Below are 11,237 nucleotides of genomic sequence, written 5' to 3' on the forward strand. Positions count from 1 at the left end.
TTTAAAATGCCAAATCATATTGACAGATGTTAAAACCTGTTAAATTTTAACAGGTTTTAACACATGTTTTTAACATGCGTTAAAACCTGTTAACATGTTTTTGTACTCTTGAATTCAGCGCTCTTTCATTTTCTATAATGAACATCATAATCCAATTAGTGAAATTTACTTGCTAGATAGTCACAGTAATATACAAATTATGAAAGTTACAGTCAGAATTTTAGCTCAACTAATTAAGAAGAGTGGAGGCGCAATGGCTCAGTGGTTAAGGCAGCGAACTTGCGGTCGGAGGATCGCAGTTTCGATTTCCAGACCGGGCCGGGCGTTGTGTGTGTTTATTGAGCAAAAACACCTAAAAACTCCACGAGGCTCCAGCAGGGGGTGGTGGCGACCCCTGTTGTACTCTTTCGCCCCAACTTTCTCTCACTCTTTCTTCCTGTTTCTTGAGTAACGCTGCGATGGACTGGCGTCCTGTCCAGCTGGGGGTGGGGGACATATGCCATAGAAACTGGGAAACCGGGCTCATGAGCCTGGCTAGGCTTGAAAAGGGTGCATAAATAAAAAATAAAATTAAGAAGAGAGTTACACTGGATGAGATACTGTTTGGTTTTGTGCCAGGGAGAAGTACTTGTGATACTCTCTTCCTAGTGATTCAAATACAAGAGAAGTATTTAACCAACAGCAAACTGCTACACATGGCTTTCATTTGACTTGTAGAAAGCCTCCAACTGGGTCTCTCGCTCCCTGATCAGATGATTGCTGCAGAAACTAAGAATAGATGAATGGCTAATGAGAGCTAGCCAAGCCATGTACAGAGGTATTGTCACTAAGGTGAGAAACAGCAATGAATTTAGTGTACAAGTAGGAGTTCATGAGGCCTCTCTTCTCAGTCCCTTCTTGTTATTGTTCTCCAGAACATAACTGAAGAAGTTAAGACTGGTTGCCTATGGGAACTCCTCTATGCTGATGACTTGCTTTTCAAGCTGAATCTGTAGTAGAATTAGAAAAGAAATTCCAGTGTGGATGCAAAGCCAGGAACCAAAGAGCTTTAAAGTTATTTTAGCAAACACTGAACTCCTGGCAAGCAGGAAACAAACAGGATGCTAATTTGCTAGGAAAATGGTGTTTTGATCCTATCTCTAGTAACAGTGAAACTGTGTTTGAGTATATCTATAGCTACAGTCCAGCACTGTGTTTGATCATATCTCTATCAACAGGACCAGCATTGTGATCATATTGCTAGCAACAGTCTGGCACTGTGTTTGATCATATCTCTAGTATTAGTCAAACTGTGTTTGATCATATCTCTAGCAACAGTCCAGTATTGTGTTTGATCATATCTCAAGTAATAATGAAACTGTTTGATCATATCTCTAGCAATTCTGGCACTGTATTTGATCATATCTCTAGCAATTCTGGCACTGTATTTGATCATATCTCTAGCAATTCTGGCACTGTATTTGATCATATCTCTAGCAACAGTGAAACTGCTTGATCATATCTCTAACAACAGTCCAGCACTGTGTTTGATCATATCTCTAGTAACAGTCAAACTGTGTTTGATCAGATCTCTAGCAACAGTCCAGCATTATCTTTGATCAGATCGCTAGTAACAGTGAAACTGTTCTATCATATCTCAAGCAACACTCTGGCATTGTGTTTGATCATATCTCTAGCAAGTCTAACACTGTTATCTCTAGCAAGTATTCACAAGCTCCATTCCAATTGCTAGTTTCAAATTTTAGTACAACACCAGCAAGTATATAAGAGGGAGTAAGTCGATTACATCGACTCTAGTACATGACTTGTATTTCATATCATTGACCCTGCACCACAACCCCAAAGGAAGAAAGGCAAAGTCAACCTTGCCATAATTTGAACTCAGGACATAAAAACCGCTGGTAAATAAGAGCAAAAGAAATGTTCTTGAGCATTTTGTCCAACATACTAATAATTTTGACAGCTCACTGCTTTTAATTCTTTCTAATTTGGGCAAAATTTTGAGGGGAGGGGCAAGTCAGTTACATCAACTCCAGTACTTGATTGGTACTTATTGAATTCAGAACATATCGAGTTGAAAGAAATTTCACTAAGGATTTTGTTCAACATGCTAATAAATCTTTCAGTTCATTACCTTAGTAGTAGTAGTAGTAGTAGTAGTAGTAGTAGTAGTAGTTTTTAATTTAAGTACAATACCTGGAATTTTGGGAGAGGGAATGACTAGATTTCAGTGACTCTTGTATTTGATTGATACTTTTATTTTATTGCCCTTCTCTGTTGGAGGAATGAGAGCAAGGCAAAGAAGTTGAATTCAGAATGTCATTATTAAGACATAATGAAAAAACAGAACTCATTTAAACTATATTGTAATAATCCTTTCTCCTAAAAGTACAAGGCCTGAAATTTGGTAGGAGGGGACTAGTCGGTTACATGAACCCCAGTGTTTCAGTGGTACTTAACTTATTGACCCCAAAAGGATGAAAGGCAAAGTTGACCTTTGTGGAATTTGAACTTAGAATGTAAATAGGGACTAAATGCCACTAAGCAACTGTGCTAATGATTCTTTTCTACTCTAGGCACAAGGCCTGAAATTTTGGGGGAGGGGGCCAGTCGGTTAGATTGACCCAGTACGCAATTGATACTTAATTTATCGACCCCGAAAGGATGAAAAGCAACATCGACCTCGGTGGAATTTGAACTCAGAACGTAAAGACAGATGAAATATCTATTTCTTTACTACCCACACGGGGCTAAACACAGAGGGGACAAACAAAGACAGACAAAGGGATTAAGCAGATTATATTGACCCTAGTGCGTAATTGGTACTTATTTAATCGACCCCAAAAGGATGAAAGGCAAAGTTGACTTTGGCGGAATTTGAACTCAGAACGTAGTGGCAGACGAAATACTAACGCTAAGCATTTCGCCTGGCGTGCTAACATTTCTGTCTTAAAAATAATAATAATAGTTACAAATTTTGCACAAGGCCAGCAGTTTCAGGAGAGGGGACAAGTTGATTACATTGACCCCAGTTTTCAGCTGCTACTGTTTTTATCAAACCTGAAAGCATGAAAGGCAACAACATCAACAGAATTTGAACTGTCTGCCAGCTTGATTAAGAATAATGATAATAATAATAATAATGATTATTATTATTACTAGCAGTATCGCCCGGCATTGCTCAGGTTTGTTTCGACCCTTTAGAATTGGAATTTTTGAAAAGTAAAACTTTTGCATTATGTAGCTTGTTATTCTCTTTAAGTGAACATTTTTCTGGTTGAAACACACTGAAAAATGGCGACACAGCAGTAAAAAAAATCAGGATTGTCATAGAAAAAAAGCACCTTTTTGATGTAAATAATTTTTGGTCATAACATGGTCTGATTTGAATTTTTTCTTCTATGAAAGGAAGAGCAAGCCTTCTATCATACTCTCAATTTTGGTCAACTTGCATCGCAGGGTCTCGGAGGAGATAGTGTTAGTTGAAGGCTACCAAACCTGCTACAGACACAATTTCAGCTTTATATGTATATAGATAACAATAATCCTTTCTACTATAGGTACAAAGCCTGAAATTTGGTGGTAGGGGGACTAGTTAATTATATCGTCCCCAAAAGGGTGAAAAAAAAACTCAACTTTGACAGAATTTGAACTCAGAACACAAAGACAGATGAAATGCTAACAATTCTGCTAGTTTGCTGCCTTAATAACAACAACAACAATACTAATAATAATAATCCTTTCTACTATAGGCACAAGGCCTGAAATTTTGTGGGAGGGGACTAGTCAATTACCAATTGACCCCCCCAACGTTTCACTGGTACTTAATTTATTGACCCTGAAAGGAAGAAAGGCAAAGTCGACCTCAGTGGAATTTGAACTCAGAACGTAAAGACAGAGAAAATACTGCTAAGCATTTCGCCTGGCGTGCTAACAATTCTGCCAGCTTGCCACCTTAATAACAACAACAACAACAGTAATAATAATAATAATAATAATGATAATAACAACAACAAAAAGAATAAAGCAAAACAAGAAGCAGGTGTTAACTTTGATTGTTTTATCACCATTTCATTTATGAGAGGGCAATTAGTATTATTAATTAGGTGGCTACCCAATTGGTAGAACGTGCTATTGGTGAGTGTATTGGTCCCTAATACATCAATGTGACCCACATTGGCACAGTAGAGTTTGATATATTGCACAAGATTATAAGAAGGGATTGGGGAGCTTGGCTGCTTTGGCTGGGGGGTTCTTTTTTTATTATTTTTCTTTTTGTTTTTTGTTTTTTGTTTTGATTTTTTTAAATATTTATTATTAATTTATTTATTTTATTACATTGAACAGGCTGCAAGAAGATTTACAAGTACTTTCGATCTGAAATAAGGTGGCCCAGCTGGAACATATCAAGAGAGAGAGAGAGAGAGAGAGAGAGAGAGAGAGAGAGAGAGAGTCTGAAGAGAGCAAAAAAAAAAAGCAATAAAAAACAAAAACAGTGAAATGTTTAATAAGGAGACATTGTTACTTATATCAGAGGATGTCAGTTTAGAATATTAATTTAGTAATTAAACAACAATGACAACAATAATAATAATTCTTTCTACTATAGGCACAAGGCCCAAAATTTTGGGGAGGGGTAAGTCAATCACATCGACCCCAGTACTTGATTGGTTCTTATTTTATTGACCCCAAAAGGATGAAAGGTAAAGTCAATGTTGGCAGAATTTGAACTCAGAACGTAAGGATGGATGAAATGCCTATTTCTTTACTACCCACAAGGGGCTAAACACACAGAGGACAAACAAGGACAGACAAACGGATTAAGCTGATTATATCGATCCCAGTGCATAACTGGTACTTAATCTATCAACCCCGAAAGGATGAAAGGCAAAATCAACCTCGGCAGAATTTGAACTCAGAACATAGCGGTAGACGAAATACCACTAAGCATTTCGCCCGGCGTGCTAACGATTCTGCCAGCTCGCCACCTTAATAATAATAATAATAATAATAATAATAATATAATAATAATAATAATAATAATAATCCTTTCTACTATAGGCACAAGGCCTGAAATTTGTAGGGAGGGGACTAGTCAATTACATCAACCCCTAGTACTCAGCTGGTACTTATTTTATCGACCCTGAAAGGATGAAAGGCAAAGTCGACCTCAGCAGAATTTGAACTCAGAATGCGAAGACAGATGTAATACCACTAAGCATTTCACCTGGCGTGTTAACGATTCTGCCAGCTTACCATGATAATAATAATAATTATAACCATTAGTTACATTAGTTTATCACACTACCCACCCCATTATATGACTGATACTTGTTTTATTGAGCCCCACCTAGAAGGATGAAAAAAAAAACAAAGTTGATCTTGTCAAATAATAATAATAATAATCCTTTCTACTACAGGAACAAGGCCTGAATTTTGGGTGGGGAGTGGGTAAGTCGATAACCCCAGTTCTCAACTGGTACTTATTTTATTGACCCTGAAAGGATGAAAGGCAAACTCTATCTTGGCAGCATTTGAACTCAAAACATAAAGACAGACGGAATGCTGCTAAGCATTTGATCGAAGTGCTAATGAATCTGACAGCTCAGTGCCTTATTATTATTATTATTAATAATAATAATAATAATAATAAACAACTGTAAACGGTTAACAGCAAAGTCTCCTTTAAAAAGTATGCTTTTTGTTGCTAAGACAATTACAGATAGAACAGTAAGAGAAGTTAGAATACAATAGGCAGGCAGGTATCTAGAGAACATCCCAGATGGCCCCTACACATAAGGTAGAGGTCAAAGGGAAAAGAAAAATGTACCATATTTGATGACATATTTCAGAAAAAAAAAAAACAATAATAATAATAAAAGGTTTTGAAACAACCATCCCAGGTCCTAAATGCAAATTTGGGCTTTCCATAAAGTAATTGTGTTTCTGATTCTTACTTCTCTGAATATGCTCTCCAGAAACTGAGATGTGTCTTTTATGCCATCAAATATGGCACGTTCTTGAACATAACCGGTAAAGTGTCCAGAAGACAGCGGAAATGTTCCTTAATTACTGTTTAAAAATGTCCTCTGTTTAAATTTCTGAATTACATTTTTTTTTGTTCCAGCTTGTCCCCTTTTCACCACTACCACCATCACCACCATTATCAGCAACACCATCATCAGTAATAATTCTTCATGATTTCGGCACAAGGCCAGCAATTTTAGGAGCAGGGGAGGGGCAGACCAGTCGATTATATCACCAACAATAATAAAAATAACAAATAATAAAACGGTTTCAAAGTTTTGCACAAGGCCAGTAATTTTGAGGGGAGGGTTGAGTTAATTACATTGGCCTCAGTGCACAACTGGTACTTATCAACCCTGAAAGGATGAAAGGCAAAGCTGACTTCACAGGTATTTGAACTCAGGACATAAAGAGCTGGAAAAAAATGCTGCTAAGAATATTGTCCGTGTTAAACAATCCTGCCAGCTCACCACCATAATAATAATAATAATAATAATAATGATAACAATTCTTTCTAATTTTGGCACAAAGCCAGCAATTTTGATGGGAAAGAGGCAAGTTGATTACATCAACCCCTACTCTCCTGTACTTTATTCTAATGACCCTGAAAGGATGAAAGGCAAAGTTGACCTCAGCAGGATTTGAACTCGAAATGTAAAGTGCCAGAAGAAAAAAAACATTAAGCATTAACAACTCCACCAGCTTTCCCCGCTTGTCATCAATGACAATATTAATACAACTGATTAATTCAGTTTACCCAGTTGAGGTAGTATTAAATACTGGTAGATAGATAGTTATTTTACTAATTAATTATTTACATAATATATAGACCTAAGCCCACAAATTTTAGGAGATTGGGAAAGTAATCAATTGTGAGAAATGTTGAAGTATGATCTGTAAGATATTTCAGTTAGAGCTTCTGCCTTTAACCCTTTCATTATCAACCCGGCTGAAACCAGTGCTGGCTCTGTAGTACAAATGTCTTGTTTTCATAACTTTTGAATTAAAACCTTCCACCAATCCTTTGTCACAATTTATGTTCCTAACACTTGCTTAATGATAACTAAGTTATTTTATTGAGAGAAACACTGAGCATCTCAAAATAAATACGATAACGAAAGGGTTAATAAAGCCTAGCTCAGTTGGTAGAGCATCAGACTGATGATGATGATGTAGGAATTTGTTTTTAACTATGTGATAAGCTTTAAGAACTAGCAGCAGAATTGCCACCACCACCACCTTTAATTGTTTTTTCTTCCGGCAGCATGTGCCGATCTCAAATCTATGTCCCTGAGGTATGTGAAGTGGTGTGTCTATGTGTGTGTATGTGCATATGTGGCTGTGTCATATATAGAATGTGTTCTGTATTCAGTAATGTGTGTGTGGGTCAGAACAGTGTACAATGTTTGAGATTGTGCATTGCTGTTTAGCCTTGGTAAAGTACTGGCTAAAAATTTACTATGATCAAAAATAGTCCAGCTATGATCATTTCCACTCATTTTCATACTGAATATTATATAAAATTACATTATCCAATAATTTCTTTCTTCTTTTAAGACATGTGATTTAAGAGAAATTTGGTTGCTATTTCTAGGCAGTATATTGACTATGTGGAGGTTCCCTAGCTGACTCATGGAATCTTATGTATTAGTGCATGTTTAAATACCCCCAATCCCCCAGTTGTAACTGGGAAAAGAAAGGGACACAGTCACTACTTTATCCCTACACGTATCCCGCCTCTCCCCCCTCTCTCTCTATATATATATGCACACATACTCATATATATCTCCTTGTATGGTAATAGTTCCTCAACTTCCAGAGATCTCCTACCATGACAATCATTAATGTCTCAGCAGTTACTTTTAATCTTAAAATAATAATAATAATCCTTTCTACTAAAGCTACAAGCCCTGCAATTTTGGGAGAGGGGAGAAGTCAATTACATCGACCCCAGTGTTTCACTGGTACTTAATTTATCAACCCTGAAAAAGTGAAAAGCAAAGCTGACTTGAGTGGAATCTTAACTCAGAACATCAAGGTGGACAAAATGCCACTAAGCTAACAATTCTGCCGGCTCACCACCTTAATAATAACAAGCTTATTATATACAGTGCTCAGGTGTACTTTGACAAAAAGTACTCTGCTTGTAGAGGGACTTGAGCCTATACTCTAGTATCAAACAACATTAGAGTACATAAAAATCTGATGTTCTGCTAATTGAGCCATGTAAGTAAACTATCATCACCACCACCATTATTATTATTATTATTATTATTATGGTTCTGGACTACTGACCAAATAATCAAGATTCCAAATCTCTCATTGTACTATGTCCCAGAGTAAGAAACATAACTGCTGATTCTAGTTTATCAAACACACACATTCATGTATGTGCTTATAGGATGTTCTTATTCATGGAAACATAGGTTATTCAAACATACACAGATGTGTATGCGTGTGTGTGTGTGTGTGTTTGGAGGTGCATGGTTTAGTAGCTAGGGTGTTGCACACAGGATCGTGAAATTGTGGTTTCAGTTCCTGAACTGGGTGGTGTTTTGTGTTCGTGAGCAAAGCACTTTGTTTCATTTGGCTCTAGTCCACTCACATGGCAAAAATGACTAATTCTGCAATGGATAAATGTTCCATCCAGTGGGAGCATGTATACACCACAGACTCCAGAAATTGGCTCAGGAAGGACTTTTGATATGTATGTGAAGACACGTGACCTAGTGGTTAGAGTGTTGCACTCACAACCAGGTGGCGTGTTGTGGTTTTGAGCAAGACACTTCACTTTACATTGCTCTAGTGGTTGGGAGAGTGCCAGAATCATTGGTGCAAAAGAAAAAATGCTTTATAGTATATCTTCTGGCTCTCTCCACAGTCTGAGTTCAAATCCCATCTGCTTGGAGAAGGCAATGAGAAACTACTCCAGTGTTCATTCCAAGTCTAGTCATGGATGGCCAAAGTTCCAATAATCTACTTAAGCGGTAGGGGAGAGTACGAACTCTCCTGGGTCATGTAGAGAGTGGTGAAGCAGTACATACACAGAGCCTACCCAATGGCAGACCACCACCAGATTAGATACATACATATGTGTGTGTGAGGTTTAATTGTACTTATCTGCATCACTACCTCCATATCAACTGACCTGCATTTCTCTTGTGGTCACTCTCGACTCTGTGGACTTACTCCTGGATGAAGAGCTCAAATTCATTTGAGCACATCTAGCTCTCATCTATTGTCTGTGAATATATGATCTACTGGTCAGGGTGTTGCACTCATGATCTAGCGATCATGAGTTCAATTCCTAGACTGGGTGGTGCATTGTGCTCTTGAGCAAAACACTTCACTTCACATTGCTCCGTGATCACTTCAACACCTGATGCATGGTACACCATGCACCTGTTCAGATGTCGATCTGATGAAGAGAGTGAGTTAATGTGCAGCATGAACCTTTGATCACTATAAACAAATCATTTGTACAGGCCCTTTGGCCAAAGCTGAATGCTCATACATTGTCTTCAAAGGGAGAGTCCACCATATATATAAATATACACAGTTTATTGTACTTTCATTAGCTTGACTGGTACTTTGCCTATAACCAAGTCCTGTTTGCCGGGATTCCATCTTCCTTCATTAAATATCGAATTTTAGGTATCTAGTTCATTTGTAGTATTAATTGCCTGTATCTATCATATGCCATTTTTTAATGCCTTCTTACCTATTATATATATAAATGTGTAATATAAAGATAGATAAGGTCAGTGTATTGGATTACCCTGGGTTTAACGTCCATAAAGCACTCAGCTTTACAGCATATAATCAGACCCCAAAACCTGTTGGCACATGACTGTGCCAACAGGTTTTGAGGTGTGTGCATTTATGATTTACCGACAATATATATATATATATAGATAGATATACACACACCCACATTTATATACACACACACACACATGTGCATTTCTGAAGAGCTGCAAACAATGCAAGCCATAGAAACAATATGTAAACAAGCAAAACTAACAGCTCCCATGCATACAAATAATGTTATATTATATTATATAATATATTTTGTTTACTTTGTCTATTGATTTTTTTTTTTGAATCAGAAATTCATTTTCAAGACAATGGCTGCAAGGTCAACAAAACACACCTATGTACATACGAACCACTGGTTTTACAACTGCCTACACTCCGCATACAAACCAGTATTGTTGTGGCTTTGCAGAAAAATAAATAAATAAAAAAATCTATTGCATTGTTTTACAATGTTTCATATTAATCAGACAGGTGTGGTTATTTATTATTTTTTGTTGTTGTTTTGAATAACCTGCAAAAGGATGAAAAGCAAAGTTGATCTTGGTGGAATTTGATCTCAAAATGCAGAGATATTGTCAGAACACTATCATGTGGCATTTTTATTTGACACATCGTAATGACTCTGCAGATTTACTAACTTAATCTGTGTGTGTGTGTGTGTGTAATGAATATACTCTTTTACTTGTTTCAGTCATTTGACTGCGGCCATGCAGGAGCACCGCCTTTAGTCAAGCAAATTGACCCCAGGACTTATTCTTTATAAGCCTAGTACTAATTCTATTGGTCTCTTTTGTCGAACCGCTAAGTTACGGGGACGTAAACACACCAGCATCAGTTGTCAAGCGATGTTGGGGGGACAAACACAGACACACAAACATAAACACACACATACATATATATACATATATATATATATATATATACATACATATACACAACGGGCTTCTTTCAGTTTCCGTCCACCAAATCCACTCACAAGGCTTTTGTTGGCCTGTGGCTATAGCAAGAAGACACTTGCTCAAGGTGCCATGCAGTGGGACTGAACCCGGATCCATGTGGTTGGTAAGCAAGCTACTTACCACACAGCTACTCCTGTGCCTATGTATGTATTTTCGAAATGTGTGTGTGTAATGCATAAGTATGTGTAGAAAATATGCGCATGTATATATGTGTGTGCATGTTTGTACATGAGTAAGTGTGTATACATGCATGTGTATATAATGTATGTTTGGACTGTGTTTGCTTTTGTGTGTACATATGTGTGTGTGTGAGAGAGAGTTCATTTAGTTTGATTCAGCTAACATGGTACTTAATTTATCGACCTTGAAAAGGTGAAAAGCAAAGTCAACATGAGTGGAATTTGAACTCAGAATATCAAAGGTGGACAAAAT

This window comes from Octopus sinensis, linkage group LG4 (assembly GCF_006345805.1).
Source record: "Octopus sinensis linkage group LG4, ASM634580v1, whole genome shotgun sequence".
In the NCBI taxonomy this organism is placed as follows: Eukaryota; Metazoa; Mollusca; class Cephalopoda; order Octopoda; family Octopodidae; genus Octopus; species Octopus sinensis.